This window comes from Scyliorhinus torazame, chromosome 24 (assembly GCF_047496885.1).
Source record: "Scyliorhinus torazame isolate Kashiwa2021f chromosome 24, sScyTor2.1, whole genome shotgun sequence".
NCBI classification, from domain to species: Eukaryota; Metazoa; Chordata; class Chondrichthyes; order Carcharhiniformes; family Scyliorhinidae; genus Scyliorhinus; species Scyliorhinus torazame.
In genome coordinates, this window is record NC_092730.1 from 44,730,248 (window position 1) to 44,751,086 (window position 20,839).

At 46.3% G+C, this 20,839-nt stretch overlaps 5 non-coding genes across 5 annotated transcripts; 1 reads left to right on the forward strand and 4 right to left on the reverse strand.

Moving 5' to 3' along the window:
* Window positions 1-14: 14 nt before the first annotated feature.
* On the reverse strand, window positions 15-86 carry trnam-cau (transfer RNA methionine (anticodon CAU)). Its single transcript has one exon. It is a non-coding gene; the product is annotated as a tRNA-Met (tRNA).
* A 1,089-nt stretch (window positions 87-1,175) lies between these two features.
* Window positions 1,176-1,258, reverse strand: trnal-cag (transfer RNA leucine (anticodon CAG)). Its single transcript has one exon. It is a non-coding gene; the product is annotated as a tRNA-Leu (tRNA).
* Window positions 1,259-1,838: 580 nt separating this feature from the next.
* Window positions 1,839-1,910, reverse strand: trnam-cau (transfer RNA methionine (anticodon CAU)). The gene has a single exon. It is a non-coding gene; the product is annotated as a tRNA-Met (tRNA).
* Window positions 1,911-2,999: 1,089 nt separating this feature from the next.
* Window positions 3,000-3,082, reverse strand: trnal-cag (transfer RNA leucine (anticodon CAG)). Its single transcript has one exon. It is a non-coding gene; the product is annotated as a tRNA-Leu (tRNA).
* Window positions 3,083-10,178: 7,096 nt separating this feature from the next.
* On the forward strand, window positions 10,179-10,251 carry trnak-cuu (transfer RNA lysine (anticodon CUU)). The gene has a single exon. It is a non-coding gene; the product is annotated as a tRNA-Lys (tRNA).
* The last annotated feature ends 10,588 nt before the right edge of the window (window positions 10,252-20,839 follow it).

Consider the following 20,839-nt stretch of genomic DNA (forward strand, 5'->3'; position numbering starts at 1 on the left):
ATTGAGAGCACGAATAGCAGAGGATGGTTTCGATCCATCGACCTCTGGGTTATGGGCCCAGCACGCTCCCGCTGCGCCACTCTGCTCGGTGCTCATTTTTTTTGTGGTCGGACTTGAGGCAAAGTTTGAGGAAGTCTGTAACAGCGTGATCAATGTTCCCAGAGAGATGAAACTGCTGCCCCGAACTTCATTTTATAAAGGTGATTCCAGTCACTCCCCACTTTCCCATCAGAACAACGTCACAGAAGAAATCACATCACCTTCCACAGAACAACCATTCCGCACGAAAGTTAATTATCTGAACTGTGCTGACCAGTATCAGTGTGCTCAAACGTCTGTTCTTGTTGAAAGAAAAATTGAGGAAGTGAATAATTGTGTGGTTACCGCAGGGCAGTAATGTTGTAGCTCCTGGTTTAAGGAGCAGAGTGCGCAGCGGAAGCGTGCAGGGCTATTAGCCCTTGGTCGAGGAATCGAGGGTATTCTCTGCTATTTGCATTTTCCCTCACAACAAAAGTAAACATAACACGCGTTCCTGTTTGCTTTGCAGAAAATAGCTATCAGAAACTTTCTTGCAGTCTCATCCCGGCATTAGTCCCAAGAATGAAAGAGACAGCATGACACATTACAACATTGTAAAGCTCACACATAGGGAACCACAGAGAAAATGCTTTAAAGTCTCAGCAGATCTGACAGCATCTGGAGGGAGAGAAATGAGCTGACGTTTCGTGTCCAGGTGACCCTTAGTCAAAGCTGCTCGGGAAACGTTATCCAATCGTACCCCACAGAGGGGCAATATAGATATATAACGGTATCCAGTAATAACTCACAGGGGGGCAATAAGGAAATAAAGCTTTATCGAGCAATGAATCACAATAGAAACCGAGTCCCCAACTTCCCCTCTTGGACGGATGTGAACAATCCAACCTGCCAGACTATTTACAAGAGAAGACGAATTTTACCCTTCTCTTGGGATCAATATGAATTCCTCAACCAGACTCACCGAAGCAGATTGTCGAGTCATGAGCTGGGCTTTTGCCGGTGAGGTCTTGCTGTGCGTATTTAAGCGGGAATCTCATGTACTGAGACCAACGCTTTTCCATTGAAAGGGAGGTATTGGATCTTCCTGAGGTTGAAAATCGTGCTGGAGAAATTTAACCTCGTGGAGTAAAAGGCAATATCAGGAGTGGGATTCGAACCCACGCCTCCAGAAGAGACTGCGACCTGAACGCAGCGCCTTAGACCGCTCGGCCATCCTGATGCGTTGACGCAAAAACTAAGATCCGTGCACAAATCGACTTAAAGTCTTTCTTCATCTTTATTACATTTCAAACAAGACATGCTTTCCCTACTTTTGAACCCCAGCCAGAGTCCTGTATCTGAGTGCCATCCTTGTCCAAACCGCTGGTGGTTAAGGAGCTTCTCATTGCTGCATTGATCAGTTTCCTCTAATCAGCAAGGTCCGATATACCGCTCTACCTGTTCCTCAGACGAAGGTTTTGAAAGTCTAAGATCTGAGGGCGTGAAGTATCTAATTGGAGAGTTGCATTCTGGCGACTGCAATCTCTCTCCACAGCTGCTTCCGGTGCTGCTCTCACAGACAAGTAGCCGAAGAACCCCTCCAGTGTCCAATCAGGTGAACGTTCATCCAGTTGAGGCGGCAGAAGAGTGTTCTGGGAGAAGTCAACTTAATCACCTCGACTGTACTGTGGCTAGCTGAAGAACAGGTGTCAAAGAGTGGATAAGACTGACAGCAAAACTTTGGTACCAATAAAGAAAAAGGCAGATGTGCTGCTGATAAATAGCAACTTTTTTCCGTTTGGTGTGATTGAGAGCACGAATAGCAGAGGATGGTTTCGATCCATCGACCTCTGGGTTATGGGCCCAGCACGCTCCCGCTGCGCCACTCTGCTCGGTGCTCATTTTTTTTGTGGTCGGACTTGAGGCAAAGTTTGAGGAAGTCTGTAACAGCGTGATCAATGTTCCCAGAGAGATGAAACTGCTGCCCCGAACTTCATTTTATAAAGGTGATTCCAGTCACTCCCCACTTTCCCATCAGAACAACGTCACAGAAGAAATCACATCACCTTCCACAGAACAACCATTCCGCACGAAAGTTAATTATCTGAACTGTGCTGACCAGTATCAGTGTGCTCAAACGTCTGTTCTTGTTGAAAGAAAAATTGAGGAAGTGAATAATTGTGTGGTTACCGCAGGGCAGTAATGTTGTAGCTCCTGGTTTAAGGAGCAGAGTGCGCAGCGGAAGCGTGCAGGGCTCTTAGCCCGAGGTCGAGGAATCGAGGGTATTCTCTGCTATTTGCATTCTCCCTCACAACAAAAGTAAACATAACACGCGTTCCTGTTTGCTTTGCAGAAAATAGCTATCAGAAACTTTCTTGCAGTCTCATCCCGGCATTAGTCCCAAGAATGAAAGAGACAGCATGACACATTACAACATTGTAAAGCTCACACATAGGGAACCACAGAGAAAATGCTTTAAAGTCTCAGCAGATCTGACAGCATCTGGAGGGAGAGAAATGAGCTGACGTTTCGTGTCCAGGTGACCCTTAGTCAAAGCTGCTCGGGAAACGTTATCCGGTCGTACCCCACAGAGGGGCAATATAGATATATAACGGTATCCAGTAATAACTCACAGGGGGCCAATAAGGAAATAAAGCTTTATCGAGCAATGAATCACAATAGAAACCGAGTCCCCAACTTCCCCTCTTGGACGGATGTGAACAATCCAACCTGCCAGACTATTTACAAGAGAAGACGAATTTTACCCTTCTCTTGGGATCAATATGAATTCCTCAACCAGACTCACCGAAGCAGATTGTCGAGTCATGAGCTGGGCTTTTGCCCGTGGGGTCTTGCTGTGCGTATTTAAGCGGGAATCTCGTGTACTGAGACCAACGCTTTTCCATTGAAAGGGAGGTATTGGATCTTCCTGAGGTTGAAAATCTTGCTGGAGAAATTTAACCTCGTGGAGTAAAAGACAATATCAGGAGTGGAATTCGAACCCACGCCTCCAGAAGAGACTGCGACCTGAACGCGGCGCCTTAGACCGCTCGGCCATCCTGACGCGTTGACGCAAAAACTAAGATCCGTGCACAAATCGACTTAAAGTCTGTCTTCATCTTTATTACATTTCAAACAAGACATGCTTTCCCTACTTTTGAACCCCAGCCAGAGTCCTGTATCTGAGTGCCATCCTTGTCCAAACCGCTGGTGGTTAAGGAGCTTCTCATTGCTGCATTGATCAGTTTCATCTAATCAGCAAGGTCCGATATGCCGCTCTACCTGTTCCTCAGACGAAGGTTTTGAAAGTCTAAGATCTGAGGGCGTGAAGTATCTAATTGGAGAGTTGCATACTGGCGACTGCAATCTCTCTCCACAGCTGCTTCTGGTGCTGCTCTCACAGACAAGTAGGCGAAGAACCCCTCCAGTGTCCAATCAGGTGAACGTTTATCCAGTCGAGGCGGCAGAAGAGTGTTCTGGGAGAAGTCAACTTAATCACCTCGACTGTACTGTGGCTTGCTGAAGAACAGGCGTCAAAGAGTGGATAAGACTGAAAGCAAAACTTTGGTACCAATAAAGAAAAAGGCAGATGTGCTGCTGACAAATAGCAACTTTTATCCGTTTGGTGCGATTGAGAGTACGAATAGCAGAGGGTGGTTTCAATACATCGACCTCTGAGTTATGGGCACAGCACGCTTCCGCTGCGCCACTCTGCTCGGTGCTCTTTATTTTTGTGGTCGGACTTGAGGCAAAGTTTGAGGAAGTCTGTAACAGCGTGATCAATGTTCCCAGAGAGATGAATTTGCCGCCCCGAACTTCATTTTATAAAGGTGATTCCAGTCACTCCCCACTTTCCCATCAGAACAACGTCACAGAAGAAATCACATCACCTTCCACAGAACAACCATTCCGCACGAAAGTAAATTATCTGAACTGTGCTGACCAGAATCAGTGTGCTCAAACGTGTGTTCTTGTTGAAAGAAAAAAATGAGGAAGTGAATAATTGTGTGGTTACCGCAGGGCAGTAATGTTGTAGCTCCCGGTTTAAGGAGGAGAGTGCGCAGCGGAAGTGCTGGGCCATTAGACCGAGATCGAGGAATCGAGAGTATTCTCTGCTATTTACATTCTCCCTCACGCCAAAAGTAAACATAACACACGTTCCTGTTTGCTTTGCAGCAAATACCTATCAGAAAATTTCTTGCAGTCTCATATCGACATTAGTCCCAAGAATGAAAGAGGCAGCATGACACATTACAACATTGTAAAGCTCACACATAGGGAACCACAGAGAAAATGCTTTAAAGTCTCAGCAGATCTGACAGCATCTGGAGTGAGAGAAATGAGCTAAGGTTTCGAGTCCAGGTGACCCTTAGTCAAAGCTGCACAGGAAACGTTATCCAGTAGTACCCCACAGAGGGGCAATATAGATATAGAACGATATCCAGTAATAACTCACAGGGGGCCAATAGGGAAATAAAGCTTTATCGAGCAATGAATCACAATAGAAACCGAGTTCCCAACTTCCCCACTTGGAGGGATGTGAACAATCCAACCTGCCAGACTATTTACAAGAGAAGACGAATTTTACCCTTCTCTTGGGATCACTATTATTTCCTCAACCAGAGTCACTGAAGCAGATTATCGAGTCATGAACTGGGCTTCTGCCGGTGGGGTCTTGCTGTGCATATTTAAGCTGGAATCTCATGTCCTGAGACCAATGCTTTTCCATTGAAAAGGAGGTATTGGATCTTCCTGTTATAAAGAAGAAGGCAGGTGTGCTGCTGACAAATAGCGACTTGTTTCCGTTTGGTGTGAGTGAGAATATAAATAGGCTTGGAACTTGCTGGCGAGGCCGTCGCCGGTGATGATGACGTGGCGTGGACTCGCTGAACCAGGTTCAGGAGCTCGAGCACCGAGCAGGGACGCTCTATCAGGCCCGACGATTTCAAACCACAGTGTTGCCGTGTCGCCTTGTTGGATACCCCTAGTTGACAGGAACCACTGGCAGCTATGGCATTGCCATTGTAGTCAAGGAACTGGCAGGCCGGTGGAAGAATGCTTGGTCTGGCGCGCATGGTGTCGAGGCCGGATTTTGAGATGAGGTTCGCTGATGCGCCGGTGTGAAGTTTGAATCGGATGCAAGCCTTGTCTCATTTCATTTCATTTCGTTTTCATTTCATTAATTGTGTGGACAGCACACCACTCGTCGATCCACACTGAGGATCGAGAGGCGTTTCTCGTTGTGGTGGAAGGCAGCGCATGTGTAGTTATGATGCCCACCCGGTATGGGGACCTAACGCACTCAGCATCAGGGTCTGTTGGGCTGTCGGGATCGGAATCTGGCGTGCCTTGTTGTATTGAGCGGACACTTCTGCGCCGCAGCTGGGATCGCTGGCTGCTGAGCGGTGGAGCAGATCTGCAAAGGGCTGCATAGTGGCCAAGCTTGCCACACTGTAGACACCGGCGTCCTTTTGCCGGACATTTCCGCTTTAAGTGGTTGGAGCCACAATTCGGAGATGTCATGACGCCGACGGCAGGGCATTTCGTGCGCCATCGTGCATGCGCAGTGCGATCGGTCGACGTACGCACCTGTGCAGTCATGTTTTCGGCCTCGTCGTCCACTCGGTCATGGCGCACATGCGCAGGGACCCGGGAAAAACGCACAAAGCGACCACTCTCCTCGATGCTCAGGCCGTGCATTTGAACAATGGCCTGCACCCGTTCCACCTCATGGGAGGCCAGTTTTGCAGTTTCTGCCGCCCTGATGTGGGAGTAACGATTCTTAGCATGCTCATGGATAACGCATGTCTCGATAGCAACTGAGAGGGTCAACTGTTTGACTTTCAGGAGCTGCTGCCGAAGGGAGTCGGAGTGGACACCGAAAACGATCTGATCCCGGATCATGGAATCTGCCGTCGAGTCATAGTTACATGACTGCGCTAGGATGCGGAGATGGGTCACGCAGGACTGAAAAGTTTCATTCTTACCCTGAAGCCTCTAATGGAAAAAGTACCATTCAAAGCTCTCATTCACCTCAGTGTCGCAGTGGCTGTCAAACATCAGCAGGACTGTTTCAATTTTGTTTTGTCTTCGCCGGCAGCGAATGTAAGGGAGTTGTAGATGTGGATGGCGTGGTCCCCCACGGTGGAGAGAAATAATGTGATCTTCCTGGCATCCGATGCTGCTTCGAGGTCAGAGGCCTCGATCTGCAGGAGGAACTTTTGCTTGAAGATTTTCCAATTGGCGCCAAGGTTGCCGGAGATGCGGAGCTGCGGAGGAGGCTGGTGTTTTCCATTTCACCGGATGGCTGCTTCCTGGTCAATGCTGATTCACTCGAGATAGGTCCGTCAAGATCAGTATCACTCTGGTACCATGATGTGTTAGGCAGGTAGGCTCAATGTGGACTGCACTCGATGCAGGGAAGCTAAAAACAGACGTCGAACACTGGAGAAAATCCAACACTGTTTTATTCAACGATAGAACTGATACACATATTCAGCTGTGGGTCGACACTATACTGAACTGACTGGAGACCTTGTAGTAGCCTGATCAGACTTACTAGCTACCGCATGGTGTTTGCACTTGCTAGCTCGTGGACTCTGACTGTCTCAGTGGCTGGGTCCAGAGAGAGCGGGAAACCTAGTGCCCTCTGGCTTTATAGTGGTACTGTCCTGTTTGGTGATTGGCTGCACTGTGTTGTGCTTACTGGTCATCCTGTGTGTCCATCACTGACTGTCTGCATCTCATTATATACATGAGTGGATATTATGACAGACTCCAAATCCAATGGTCTTTTTCCACGGATATTCTATCCCTTCTCACAGACAGACTGGGAGACCCGTCATCGCATGAAAGCAATAACTTCCTGGAGTGATTCCAGGTTGGGTTTATATCGCATAAATTGTCAATGAATGTCTTGTTAAACGTAGTTCAGTTAGCGGAGTGGCTGTGGCTTGGTACTTGCAGTCAAATGGGGTTCCTCCGCACAGATTCGAAACCTACTCACACTGTAGGCAGCACGGTAGCACAGTGGCTATCACAGTTGTTTCACAGCTCCAGGGAGCTGTCTGTGCAGTGTCTGCGTAGGTTTCCTCCGGGTGCCTCCGGTATCTTTCGGAAGTTCGGTGCAGACTCAAGAGGCCGAATGTCCTGCAGGGATTCTCTGGATAACAAAGTAGAATCGTCAGAACTCCGACATTGACGGGATGTTTAAGGCGTCTGACTGATCTTCATCATGATGCGATCAAATGTTTGTATCTTTCAGTCTTTCCGCGGTGTTTTATTTACAATGTGTAGAAACATGTGAAACATGGTGTTGAAGTGTTTCCCATCAGTCCATTCAGAACAATCCTTCAGCTGATATGATGGAAATGTAATTTGCTGACAGAAACAACATTCCCAACACTTCACATCTGGCTGCACATCTGGACCAATGCACACAGACGACCTTCTTCCGTTAGTTATTGTGCACATTAAATATCCATGAGGTGGTTTGGTGAAGTCAGGTCATATGGCGAGTTGGCCGAGGGGTGATGGCGATGCGCTGCTAATCCATTGTGCTTTCCATCTGCGGGTCTGAATCCATTCTCGTCGATGATCCATTTCCTGCGTCTCCGCGTTGGGCCACTTATTGAGGGTGACCTGATGATTCATTCAGTGTCTCAGGAACTAGGATGGAGTTTAGATTCGGAGTTCAACAGGCCTGAGGAGTGAATCTTCTTGCACCAATCTCTATACCGATATTCCGAATCCTCTGTCTGATAATCGATTTAAATCACGACACCAGCTTTGGGCAGGAGTTGGCACCATGAAAACTTGCGGCTTCAGAAACTCCAAAACAGACGCCAGCTTCATCTGGGGCACTGCTGGCAGATTTTGTCTTTCCAGAACCGGCCGCCCAGCCGTGAAATCAACTTCATCAGATGACCTCATTACACTGTAAGACGGAGGAGCAGAAGTATGCCATTCGGCCAATCGTGTCTGCTCCACCATTCAAAGAGATTATGACTGATCTGATATAATCCTCAAACCCACTTTCCCGCCACATCCCCATAATCCTTGTTTTCTTTACTGATTAAATCTTGAACATATTAACTGACCCATCCTCGACAATCGTATTCGCTTAGAAACGATATTTCCACAGATACACTATCTCCTTAGAGAAGAAATTACTCATCATTTCTGGCTTAACTGGGCGGTCCCTTCCCCTGAGATTAATCCCTCAGGTCCCAGACTCTCCCACATGGAGAATCAAACTCTCAGCATCCCCCCTGTCAACCCCCCTGAAAAGCTATTAAATCAGTGATTTTGAATGCTAGGAATTATTCCCTGTCCCAAAGATTAGGTCAGGCCTCTGGATTCCCAATCCAGTGACATAATCTTTCATCCCTCTGAACAACAGTTGATTCGGCTCATTATTAAACATCTTGGGCCAGTGGGCCGATGAATGGCAGATGGAGTTTAATTTGGATAAATGTGAGGTGATGCATTTTGGTAGGTCAAATCAGTGATTGACCTACTCAGTTACTAGTAGGGAGTTGGGGAGAAATACAGAACCAACAGATCGAGGAGAACAGGTTCACACATCCTTGAAGGTGGTGTCGCAAGTGGAAAGGGTGGGGAAGAAGGCATTCAGCATGCTAGGTTTTAAGGTCAAAATATTGAATACAAGAGTTGTGATGTCTTGTTCAAGTTGTACAATACATGCTGGTAAGACCACAAGGGAAATACTGTGTTCAATTCTTGTCACCCTATTTCGGGAAGGATATTGTTGAACTAGAAAGGGTGCAGAAGTGATTTACAAGGATGCTACCAGGACTTGATGGTGTGAGTGAAAAGTAGAGGCTGGATAGGCTGGGACTTTTTTTTCCTGGAGCGTAGGAGGCTTATGGGTGATGTCATAGAGGTCTATGAAATAATGAAGAGCATAAATAAGGTAATGAGGAGCATCTGGAACGGGCTGCCAGAGACAGGGGCAAAGGCAGTTATCATTTTGTCTTTTAAAAATCAGTTAGACAGTTACATGGGCAGGGTGGGTGTAGATGGATATGGGCCAAATGCGGGCAAGTGGGACTAGCTTAGTGATAGAAACTGGGCGGCATTGACAAGCTGGGACGAAGGGCTGTTTCCATGCTGCCAACATCCAATACTCTTTGACTCTGTCTGTCTTCCTGATGATATTAGAATTTCCTCCACAGAATTGTATTGAACCGATTGATACATAATATTTTATTCTATATTTTATCCAAGTCAAACAGATTCATTAGGGGATAAATAAAATACTAAGATGAAAGCGAATTGAATGAACAATGTTCCAAAAAATTATATTCCAAAAAGAGCCCTGCAACGTTTGGCTGGAAAGGTGAAACTTAGAACGGAGGAAGGAAAACTCGGCTGATAGCAAGTTCCACCGGATTTCTATATCAAACGATCGCGGTGGGACTCGAGCCTCCAATCTTCTGATAGCTTCATTAGGTTCACAGAAATCAGATGCCTTAGCCATTAGGCCACGCGACCACCGCATGGGACATACGGGCTGATGTTTATCGCATGTGAATAAATACTGTGATTCTCTCTGTTTCCCTAGAAACCAGTACAATGCAGAAGGAGGCCATTCGGCCCATCGACTCTGCATGACCCTCCAATCCTGCACCCCACTCATGCTTTAATTTGGATCTAGACTGGGAAGTTCTGTGCTGTTCCATGTAAAGCAAAAATGAACTTCGAGGATATTTCCAATGCAACTGTTTTTCTTACGCAAACAATTGAATTCGTGAAATCGTGCGTTTCGGGAGCTGGGATTTTCGAGTCTCTCAAGGCTTCTCTCCAAATCCAATGGTCATTTTAAGGTAGATTCAACCGCTCCTCACATAAACACCGGGGCACCATTCATCGCAGGAATGCAAGAACTTCCTGGAGTGATTCCAGGCCGGTTTTATAATGTTTTGTATGTTTTATAATGTTTAATGAATGACCTATTGAACACAGCTGCGATTATCGAGTGGTTAAGGTGTTGGACTTTCCCCAGTAGGTTCGAGCCATGCTCCCAACGACTGTGACTGAAGAATTAATCGATTTTTAGCAAACGGTTTGACACAAAGTTCGTTGCTTAGCAAATTCTAATCTCCTCAGGAAGAGGGTTAATGGTAATTTGGACATCAGCCCGGCTAGTTCAGTCGGTGGAGCATGGGACTCTTAATCCCAGGGTCGTGGGTTCCAGACCCACGTTGGGCGCTTCCATATTGTAATCTGAGAGTGTTGAGCTGATCGGACTGATTTGATAACAGGAACACAAGGATATGTTCCTGAACTGGGACTCCAGAGGCCTGAACTGATCTTTCGTGACAAGATTTACTTAATCTGGAATTGAAATTTCGTCTCAGTAATGGCGCAGAAAGGTTCTGCTTCAGACGGATCATATTTCCACAACTGGGAACACATTTACACAACAGGGAATGATCTGACACAATCACAGTGAAGATCTGTCACCGGCACAGTCACGGTTCCAAGAGAGAGAACAGTTACACAGCAGAGAGCTCAGTTACACAGCAGACAGCAGAGAGCACAGTTACACAGCAGGAAAAACATTTAATTGCCTATCTTTGTGGAACAGAAAATCCCTTTTTCCTAAATAACCAGTTTTTCCATTTCAGTACCTTGCTGGTTTGCTCGGCACCTTTTCTGTGTGTCATTGTGTGTGTGTCCTGATAGTCTCTTCCTGCTTTACTGTGTGTCTTTCTCTGTCTGTTACAGCCGTGCTGATGTTCCGTGTTATTGTCCAGCCAAGGTGAGCTTCACAACACGTGGTTCTCGTTTAAGAGTAAAATAGTTATGTGGCTGCCGCAGAACAGCAATTGCGAACACAGTGGGTCTAAAAAGCAGAGTGGCGCAGCGCAGCGTGTTGGGCCCATAACCCAGAGGTCGATGGATCGAAACCATCCTCTGCTATTTATATTCTCAGTCGCCCCAAAATTAAACATGACTCTATCACCCTGCGGCACATCCGCCTTTTATTTTCAGTAGATTAGTATCAAAGTGTTGCATCCAGTGTGAACGGGACATTTTCCCCAGGAATGAAGCAGACAGCATTACATCACTGTGAAGCTCAAAGTAACAAAATAGGGAAGCTCTTCAATTGACTCTCACTGAGGAAAACAGACAACATCTGCTGTGGTGTGTGAGTATTATTGGTGCCAATATCACATCTCCACTGACTGGAATGAGTTATGTTTTATTAACACAGTCATGTCATTTGGTAAAGATCAAACCGGGAGTTTTTTTAGTGTTTTCAAATCCTTTAACAGCGAGAAGGGGAAAAGTTTATATAATAACTTCCAGGAATACCCCACAGAGGGGCAATAAGCATATATAACAATATCCAATAATAAACTACTATAGAAACCGAGATCACACTTTCGCCACTCGGACGGACGTGAACAATCCAACCAGACTATTTAGAACAAGCGAAGATTCCTGCCTCCAGCTACCTCATTTTCTCCAGCTCTCTTCCTCAGCTCGAAACACACGAAATCACGCAAACGCCTCCGATCAAATTATTATTGCGATGGCCGGGAATCGCACCCGGATCAACTGCTTGGAAGGCAGCGATGGTCACCAGTATCCCCCCATCACATACCGCCGAAGGTTGAGTCCTTTTGATGCTTTGCATTAGTTTGATAAATTGTTTCGTAAACGATGTCTTACTATGTTTATGTTATTTCACTCCAATTTGAAATGCTCCTGAAAGAAAGTGTCCGTGTCGCACTGCTCCCTGTCAGCCAGGAGATGGCACCAGTCCACAATAAATGTATTTATTTCTGATGTTCTGTGTGTCATTACATAGGACTCTTGCTCTGGCCTGAGACCTTACCTATTCCTTGTGGCCTGATGCTGCCGTTTGCACCCTGGTTAAGTAATCATAGAATGCCTCCAGTGCAGAAGTAGACCATTCAGCCCATCCAGTCTGCACCGACGCACGGAAAGATCACCCCAACACGGCCCAATCATCTCCGAACCGTTTGGATACATCAGGTGTCAGTCTCGTCTGGAGACCAGGGTTCAATCCCACTCCTGACATTGACATTGATTCTCAGCTGCGATAAAATGCCAGATGTCCCGGGTTCAAAAATCCGGGCGAGCCCGGATGGTGTCACTGACTGAAATCGGGAGGAGGTTTGATCTCCCGGGAAGTTATTGCAGCGAATATATCAGTGCAGAACACGTGAAGAAACGGACAGGGTATTTAAAGGTCGTTTGATCATGGTGTGGGATTCTGAATTTCTCCTCAAGTAAAAGCAGACGCACGCTTTTGAATCCGCGCAGCTGGCTGAATACAATGGTTATTTGTACCTGATAAGCCTTTGATTTGATCAATGCGCTTTCGGGGTGAGGTGGCCGAGTGGTTAAGGGGACGGTCTGCGAATCCATTGTGCTCTGCATGCGTGGGTTCGAAACCCATCATTGTCGATTTTCCATCCTGTTTTCTCCCAGTGGGACTCATTTTTCCAAAGTTTCTGCAATCACCGATGTGACAATCCAGTCCAAGTTTTACCACATCAACCTTCTCAGTGCTTTTCTTCAATCATCAACACTGTGACTTTACATCGCCTAGTTTATCACAGTGAAAACATTTGAAACTTTTCAGTTCTTTTCCAACTTCCTGGATGTCTTTTTTAATCTGAGGTACTCTCTCTTTAGTGTCTGCCATCAGATCACCTTTACCTTTACCACTTGAGTATTTCTCATGTCCCCAGTTTCTATCCCTCACCGGCTGAAACTGATGTCGGAAACCAATCTTTGATTTATGAACAAATTCATAATCATCTGCCGTTTCCGCTGCTAATCTCGCAGTTTTAACCCCCTGTTCTTCCACATGAGTTCTCACTACATCAGGAATTGAATTTTTAAACTCCTTCAAACGTATTATTTCTCTGAGAGCTTCATACGTTTGATCTATTTTCAAAGCCCTTATACACCTATCAAAATTACTCTGTTTCAGCCTTTCAAACTCCATGTATGTTTGACCAAATTCTGTCCTTAAATTTCTAGACATTTGTCTGGAAGCTTCCGGCACTAGCTCATATGCACTCAAGATGGGTTTCTTCATCTCCTCATACGTTCCAGATACCTCCTCCGGGAGTGATGTAAACACTTCACTCGCTCTACCTACCAGCTTTGTTTGAATCAGTAACACCCACATGTCCTGTGGCCATTTCATTTGTTTCGCTACCTTCGCAAATGAAATGAAAAAGGCTTCCACTTCCTTCTCGTCAACGGTTGGTAATGCTTGGACATATTTAAATAGATTCCCACCAAGCCTTCGACTATGACGCTCTTTCTCACTATCCTCGTCGCTATCATCCAACTGTACGTTTCCCTTCACATCTGCCAATTTTTACAGATTGTCAAGTTTCATGGCCATTTTCTGAAGTTCAAACTCCCTATCTTTATCTTTTTCCCTGATCTGTATTTCCCTTTCCTTTTCTTTTTGTTCTGCTAGGGCTATTCTTGCTTTTCTTCTTTCTTCTCGCTCCCTTTCTTTTTCCTTTCACTCTCTTTCTCTTCCTTTTTCCTCTCTCTCACTCTCGTATTCAAGCCGCTTTAATTCGTTCTCATGTTCCATTTGTTTCATTAGCAACTGAATTTTTGCCATTTCCAATGAGTCAAACTCTATCTCAGGCAACTTTAAATGCTTAACCACCGTCATAACTACCTCATCTTTTCGCATTTTGTCAGGTAATGTTAACTGCAATGTTCTTGCCAAATCTAACAGTCTGTTTTTCGTTCCTGTCCGTAAAGTAGTACGTGTGACATTCTCCACATCCAAAAACTTCTGGGCCTCTGAAAGAGCCATGGTTCACAACACTCTCCCCACTTAAACTAAAATACCACAGCGGAAAAGCAACAATCCTTCACTGTCTTTAAGTTCACAAAAGCCAATCCAATAGATAGACTTTTATCCCGGATGAGCCCCCAATTGTTATGGGCGAGGCGTTTTCAGAACACCAAGATGTATTATGAAGTTCAACCAATCTCTCCCTTCAATGGATTTGTTGCTTTTCTTAGCATCTTAGCACATGGCTTTTTCCCTAGGTGTGGGATTACAATTATGGACACGTGGGTTTTTAAACACAAAAAACTGTTTATCCCATGAACTCAACTTAACATCTTAAATAAACATTGGATCTCTTAACACCCCTTACTTCAAAGATCACTCAGAAAATATTGCAATGGTAAATAATTCCTTAAAATGTGCCTTCAAACTTCCAAGCGACTTAACACCTTTAAACAGAATCACATCAGGCTAAAGGCTTTCCAATTATGAATTTAAATCTCCCAAATAATCCAGAGATCGTCCTTTATGTCAGAGGCCCAGATCCCTGCAAACACAGACGCTCCCAAGCTCTTTTCAAACTTGCAGCTCTCTGGAAACACACAGACACACACAAGCTGCTTTTAAACTGAAACTAAAAACCTACAAAATGGCTGACCTAAAGCCCAGCTCCAACCACTCTCTGACATCACTGTTTTCTTCAATGTACATTGCTTAAATGTCCATGTCTTGAAGGTAAAGTCACATAACAGTACATCATGAAACCATGTGATTTATCTACCTTCTGTGTCTGATTCGTCATTGTTTGCGATACGACTTACCACAGTGGTATCATCCACAAACTGAAAGATTGAGTTGGAGGTAAATCCTGCCACACAGGATTTCCCTCCATATTCAGCGGGTCCGTTCATGACAAGACTGAAGAACGATCACTCGTCTATCCAATCAGTGAGGTTTGCCTCACTGTGAGACAAGATTAACAGAGAGAAGACCAGACGAATTAGTTTCAGATCACACGGCTATAATAGAACTGAATCATGAAAACCCCGCCTTCTCACAATTCCCGTTCCAGCCTCCCGGGACAGGCGCCGGAATGTGGCGAGTCGGGCTTTTCACATTAATTCATTGAAGCCGACTTGTGACAATAAGCGATTATTATTATTATTATTGCTCCTCGCCTGAGGTATGGTGATCCTCAGGTTAAACCACCACCAGTCAGATCTTACCCTCAAAGGGCCTATGGTGATCAGGGACTTAATTTACTTTAGGACTGGATCAATGTATGACATTTCCAGGATGTGACTTCCCTCAGATTGGCCAAATGATTGGCAGCCGGGAAATTAACGACAATTGAGGAGTTACTGCTACCTGAGGCTTGGTTGGAATGTTGGTTTTAAAGATTCATCATGAAATGTAGAGAGAAAAAGTCGGGAAAGTGGACATGAGGATTATCATGAAATCATTAAAATGTAAAAGGAGGCCATTCTGCCAATCGACTCTGCAACGATATTCTGAAAGAGCCCCTGTGTCCCCATCACATCCCTGTAACACTACCCACCTTTCTGAAGACTAAGGGGCAATTTAGCATGGACACTCCACCTACCCCGCACACATTTGGACTGTGCGAGGAAATCGCAGCACCCGGAGGAAACCCACACAGACACGGAGAGAAAGTGCAAACTCCACACAGTCAGTGATCAAAGGCTGGAATTGAACCGGATCGCGGGCGCTGTGAGGTCGCCACTGTGACAACGTGCCACCGTATGAGGTCATAACACGTCATATATCAGGTCAAGCATGATCTCATTGAAATACGGAGCATATTCGATGGGCTGAATGGCCTACTTCTGCTCCAACGTCTTATACCCTGATATTGTGTAAATGTGGACCGGGTCTTGTGTAAAACTCTTGTTAAACCAACACAGACACCGCGTGTCGACTGCATCTGATTATCTGGCGCAGAGAAGGTGAGTGTGGAACACGTGTCGTACCCATCAAACTCTGCTACTCACCTGACTGAGATTTGTTCTGTATCTGTAAATCACAGGTAGTGTTCGCGAGTGGGGGGAACACTCTGCACCTCAGTCTCTGGAACAGTTTGTGAGAGCAGGATTCCTTCATTATGAGTCAATATCTGGTACTGTATGTGAGGGCGGGATTCAGTTTCTATCAAACATTGGTACTGAATGTCACTGTGGAAATCTTTCTGTATCTATCAATCACAATTACTGTTTGGGAAAAGTGAGATTAATGCGTAACATCAGCACGGCTGTGACAGACAGAGAAAGACACACAGAAAAGCAGGAAGAGACTATCAGGCCACACACACAATGACACAGAAAAGGTGCCGAGATGGAGAAAAAGGTGATTTAGGAAAATGTGTTTTCTGCTGCACACAGAGAGGCCCTGCTTGTAAATGTATATCCTGCTGTGTAACTGTTCTCTCTGCTGTGTAACTGTGCTCTATGCTGTGTAACCGTGCTCTCTGCTGTGTAACTGTGCTCACTGCTGTGTAACTGTGCCTGCTGCTGTGTACCTGAGCTCTCCGCTGTGTAACTGAGCTCTCTGCTATGTAACTGGGCTCCCTGCTGTGTAACTGTGCTCTTTGCTGTGTAAACGTGCTCTCTGCTTTGTAACTGTGCTCTCTGCTGCGTAACTGTGCCTGCTGCTGTGTAACTGAGCTCTCCGCTGTGTAACTGAGCTCTCTGGTTTGTAACTGAGCTCCCTGCTGTGTAACTGTGCTCTCTGCTGTGTAACTGTGCTCTCTGCTGTGTAACTGTGCTCTCTGCTGCGTAACTCTGCCTGCTGCTGTGTAACTAAGCTCTCTGCTGTGTAACTGTGCTCTCTGTTATGTAACTAAGCTATCTGCTGTACAACCGTGCTCGCTGTTGTGTAACTGAGCTCTCTGCTATGTAACTGAGCTCTCTGCTGTGCAACCGTGCTCTCTGCTTTGTAACTGTGCTCACTGCTGTGTAACTGTGCCTGCTGCTGTGTAACTGAGCTCTCCGCTGTGTAACTGAGCTCTCTGCTGTGTAACTGAGCTCCCTGCTGTATAACTGTGCTCTCTACCGTTTAACCGTGCTCTCTGCTTTGTAACGGTGCTCTCTGCTGCGTAACTGTGCCTGCTGCTGTGTAACTGAGCTCTCCGCTGTGTAACTGAGCTCTCTGCTATGTAACTGAGCTCCCTGCTGTGCAACTGTGCTCTCTGCTGTGTAACTGTGCTCTCTGCTGTGTAACTGTGCTCTCTGCTGCGTAACTCTGCCTGCTGCTGTGTAACTAAGCTCTCTGCTGTGTAACTGAGCTATCTGCTGTGTAAACGTGCTCGCTGTTGTGTAACTGAGCTCTCTGCTATGTAACTGAGCTCTCTGCTGTGCAACCATGCTCTCTGCTTTGTAACTGTGCTCTCGGCTGTGTAACCGGGCTCTCTGCTGTGTAACCGTGCTCGCTGCTGTGTAACCGTGCTCTCTGCTGTGTAACTGTCCTCTCTGCTGTTACTGTGCTCTCTGCTTTGTAACTGTGCTCTCTGATGTGTAACTGGGCTCTCTGCTGTGTAACTGAGCTCTCTGCTGTGTAACCTTGCTCTCTGCTGCGTAACTGTGCTCTCTGTTGTGTAACCGTGCTCTCTCCTATATAACTGACCTCTCTTCTGTGTAACTGTGCTCTCTGCTGTGTAACTGAGCTCTCTGCTGTGTAACAGTGCTCTCTGCTGTGTAACTGAGCTCTCTGCTGTGTAACTGAGCTCTCTGCTGTGTAACTGAGCTCTCTGCTGTGTAACTGAGCTGTCTGCTTTGTAACCGTGCTCGCTGCTGTGTAACTGTGCTCTCTGCTGTGTAACCTTGCTCTCTGCTGTGGAACCGTGCTCTCTGCTGTGTAACCGTGCTCTCTGCTTTGTAACTGTGCTCTCTGCTGTGTAACCGGGCTCTCTGCTGTGTAACTGAGCTCTCTGCTGTGTAACTGAGCTCTCAGCTGTGTAACTGAGCTCTCTGCTTTGTAACCGTGCTCTCTGCTGAGTAACTGAGCACTCTGCTGTGTAACTGAGCTCTCTGCTTTGTAACCGTGCTCTCTGCGGTGTAACTGAGCTCTCTGCTGTGTAACTGAGCTCTCTGCTGTGTAAACGTGCTCGCTGCTGTGTAACTGTGCTCTCTGCTGTGTAACTGAGCTCTCTGCTGTGTAACTGAGCTCTCTGCTGTGTAACCGTGCTCGCTGCTGTGTAACTGAGATCTCTGCTGTGTAACCTTGCTCTCTGCTGTGGAACCGTGCTCTCTGCTGTGTAACCGTGCTCTCTGCTTTGTAACTGTGCTCTCTGCTGTGTAACCGGGCTCTCTGCTGTGTAACTGAGCTCTCTGCTGTGTAACTGAGCTCTCTGCATTGTAACCGTGCTCTCTGCTGAGTAACTGAGCGCTCTGCTGTGTAACTGTGCTCTCTGCTGTGTAACCGTGCTCGCTGCTGTGTAACTGTGCTCTCTGCTGTGTAACCTTGCTCTCTTCTGTGTAACTGAGCTCTCTGCTGTGTAATTGTGCTCACTGCTGTGTAACTGTGCTCTCTGCTGTGTAACTGTGCTCTCTGCTGTGTAACTGTGCTCTCTGCTGTGTAAATGTGCTCTCTGCTGTGTAACCTTGATCTCTGCTGTGTAACTGTGCTCTCTGCTGTGTAACTGGGCTCTCTGCTGTGTAACCGTGCTGGCTGCTGTGTAAATGTGCTCTCTGTTGTGTAACCTTGCTCTCTGCTATGTAACTGCACACTCTGCTGTGTAACGGAGCTCTCTGCTGTGTAACTGTGCTCTCTGCTGTGTAACTGTGCTCTCTGTTGTGTAACTGAGCTTTCTGCTGTGTAACTGTGCTCTCTGCTGTGTAACTGTGCTCTCTGCTGTGTAACTGTGCTCTCTGCTGTGTAACTGTGCTCTCTGCTGTGTAACCGTGCTGGCTGCTGTGTAACTGTACTCTCTGCTGTGTAACTGTGCTCCCTGCTGTATAACTGTGCTCTCTGCTGTGCACTGTGCTCTCTGCTGTGTAACCGTGCAGTCTGCTGTGTAACTCTGCGCTCTGCTGTGTAACAGATCTCTCTGCTGTGTAACTGAGGTCTCTGCTGTTTAACCGTGCTCCCTGCTGTGTAACCGTACTCTCTGCTGTGTAACTGTGCTCTCTGCTGTGTAACTGTGCTCTCTGCTGTGTAACTGAGCTCTCTGCTGTGTAACTGAGCTCCCTGCTGTGTAACTGTTCTCTCTGTCGTGGAACCGTGACTGCCGGTGACAGATCTTCACTGTGGTTGTGACAAATCATTACCTGTTGTGTAAATGTGTTCCCAGTTGTGGAAATATGATCCGTCTGAAGCAGAACCTTTCTCGGCCATTACTGAGACGAAATTTAATTTCCAGAGTTATTAAATGTTGTCACGAAAGGTGAGTTCAGGCCTCTGGATTCCCAGTCCAGCGACATAACCTTGTGTTCCTGTTATGAATACAATTCATTCAGCGTCAATATTTTCATGGAAGCGCCCAACACCCTAGGATTAAGGAACCCATGCTCCACCGACTGAGCTAGCCGGGCTGGTGCTGCACTATCTCTTAAACCTCTTCTGGAAGAGAGTTGCTGCGGTGCTCATTCGGAGTGTCAGTGCTGACTGGTTGGGCCGAATGGCCTACTTCTGAGCTGGATATTCTACGATTCTATGATACAAGGAGGTTGATGCGGTGGTGTCCTTCTGCCATACTGCCCACTCCTGACACCATGTAGAAATGCTGCTCTCTCAATGACTGGCGACCAAGGAGTTGTAATAAAAAATAACTGATTTAATAATTGAGCAGGTCCTCCTGGCTTGTGCTCTGACCGCGATCCGGGGAACTGCCGGAATCCCGACACGTGATCATGTTAGATGCGTCATCAGGTCATCATGTGACCATTCGGCCTGCACAGGTCTCCTTCTGTGCTGTAATTTCTAGATTTCATAATTTTAAATTTCTTCCAGAATGGAAAGTGTGGTCCTGTTCCATTTGAATTTCTAATAGATTTCCAATCAGTGGAATTGTGCGTTTAGTGAGCTGAGGTTTTCGATTCTCTCAAGGCTTCTCTCCAAATCCAATGGCCATTTTCCACGAAGATTCAACCCCTCCTCACGTAAACCACGGGGCCCCGTTGATCGTTTGAATACAACAACTTCCTGGAGTGATTCCAGGCTGGTTTTAGAATGTATTCCATCGACCAAATTATTAATGAATGACACACTGGACCCAGCTGCGATGGCCGAGTGGTTAACGCGTTGGGATTGAAATCTATTGGGATTTCCCCGCGCAGGTTCGAGCTCTGCTCGCAGCGACTGTGATTCGAGATGTTTGTTGAATTCCCCGCGCCAGCCGTTGAGTCGGGAATAAATCGGAATGTTTGTAAATGAACGGTTTGAACCTATATCGAGTTTAGTCAGATATTTAACATTTTTTGGGAAACTGAACGAAATATAAAGAATCTCGCACTCAAAACAACAATCAATAAAGAATAACGTTTCCTGCAACGTTTGGAAGGAGAAGCAGCAACGGCAGCGAATGTAAACGTGGTTTGGTTTCATTCAGGTGAATGTATTTCTGGGAAAAAAGATCGTGGTAGAAATGGAACATATTTTATCTCTCTATCTGTTTCTTTGTTTCTTTCTCTCTCCCTCACTCACTGTTTTTGTGCTTCTCCGGGGACTGATTGGATACAGTGAAACTCAGCCCCATCTCATCCCAACTCTTTTGGACGAATACGTCCTGGTGATGGACGGTCCTGAATCAGTGGAAGAATCGACAAACTATTCCATTCTTGGCTCTGTGAGAAGCTCCATTCCTGGTTGTGAGGTGGTTCTGGGATAAAGGGATCGAGAGAGAATGAGGTGACTGCAGTCTGACTCTTACTCTGAAAACCAGTTAGTGCGCCCTTGTACAAAGTGGATGTGTCTGAGAACAGGAGGAAAGCAGATCATGGGCCTGTGATTGATTTTATTGAGCCGGACCTTGAAAAG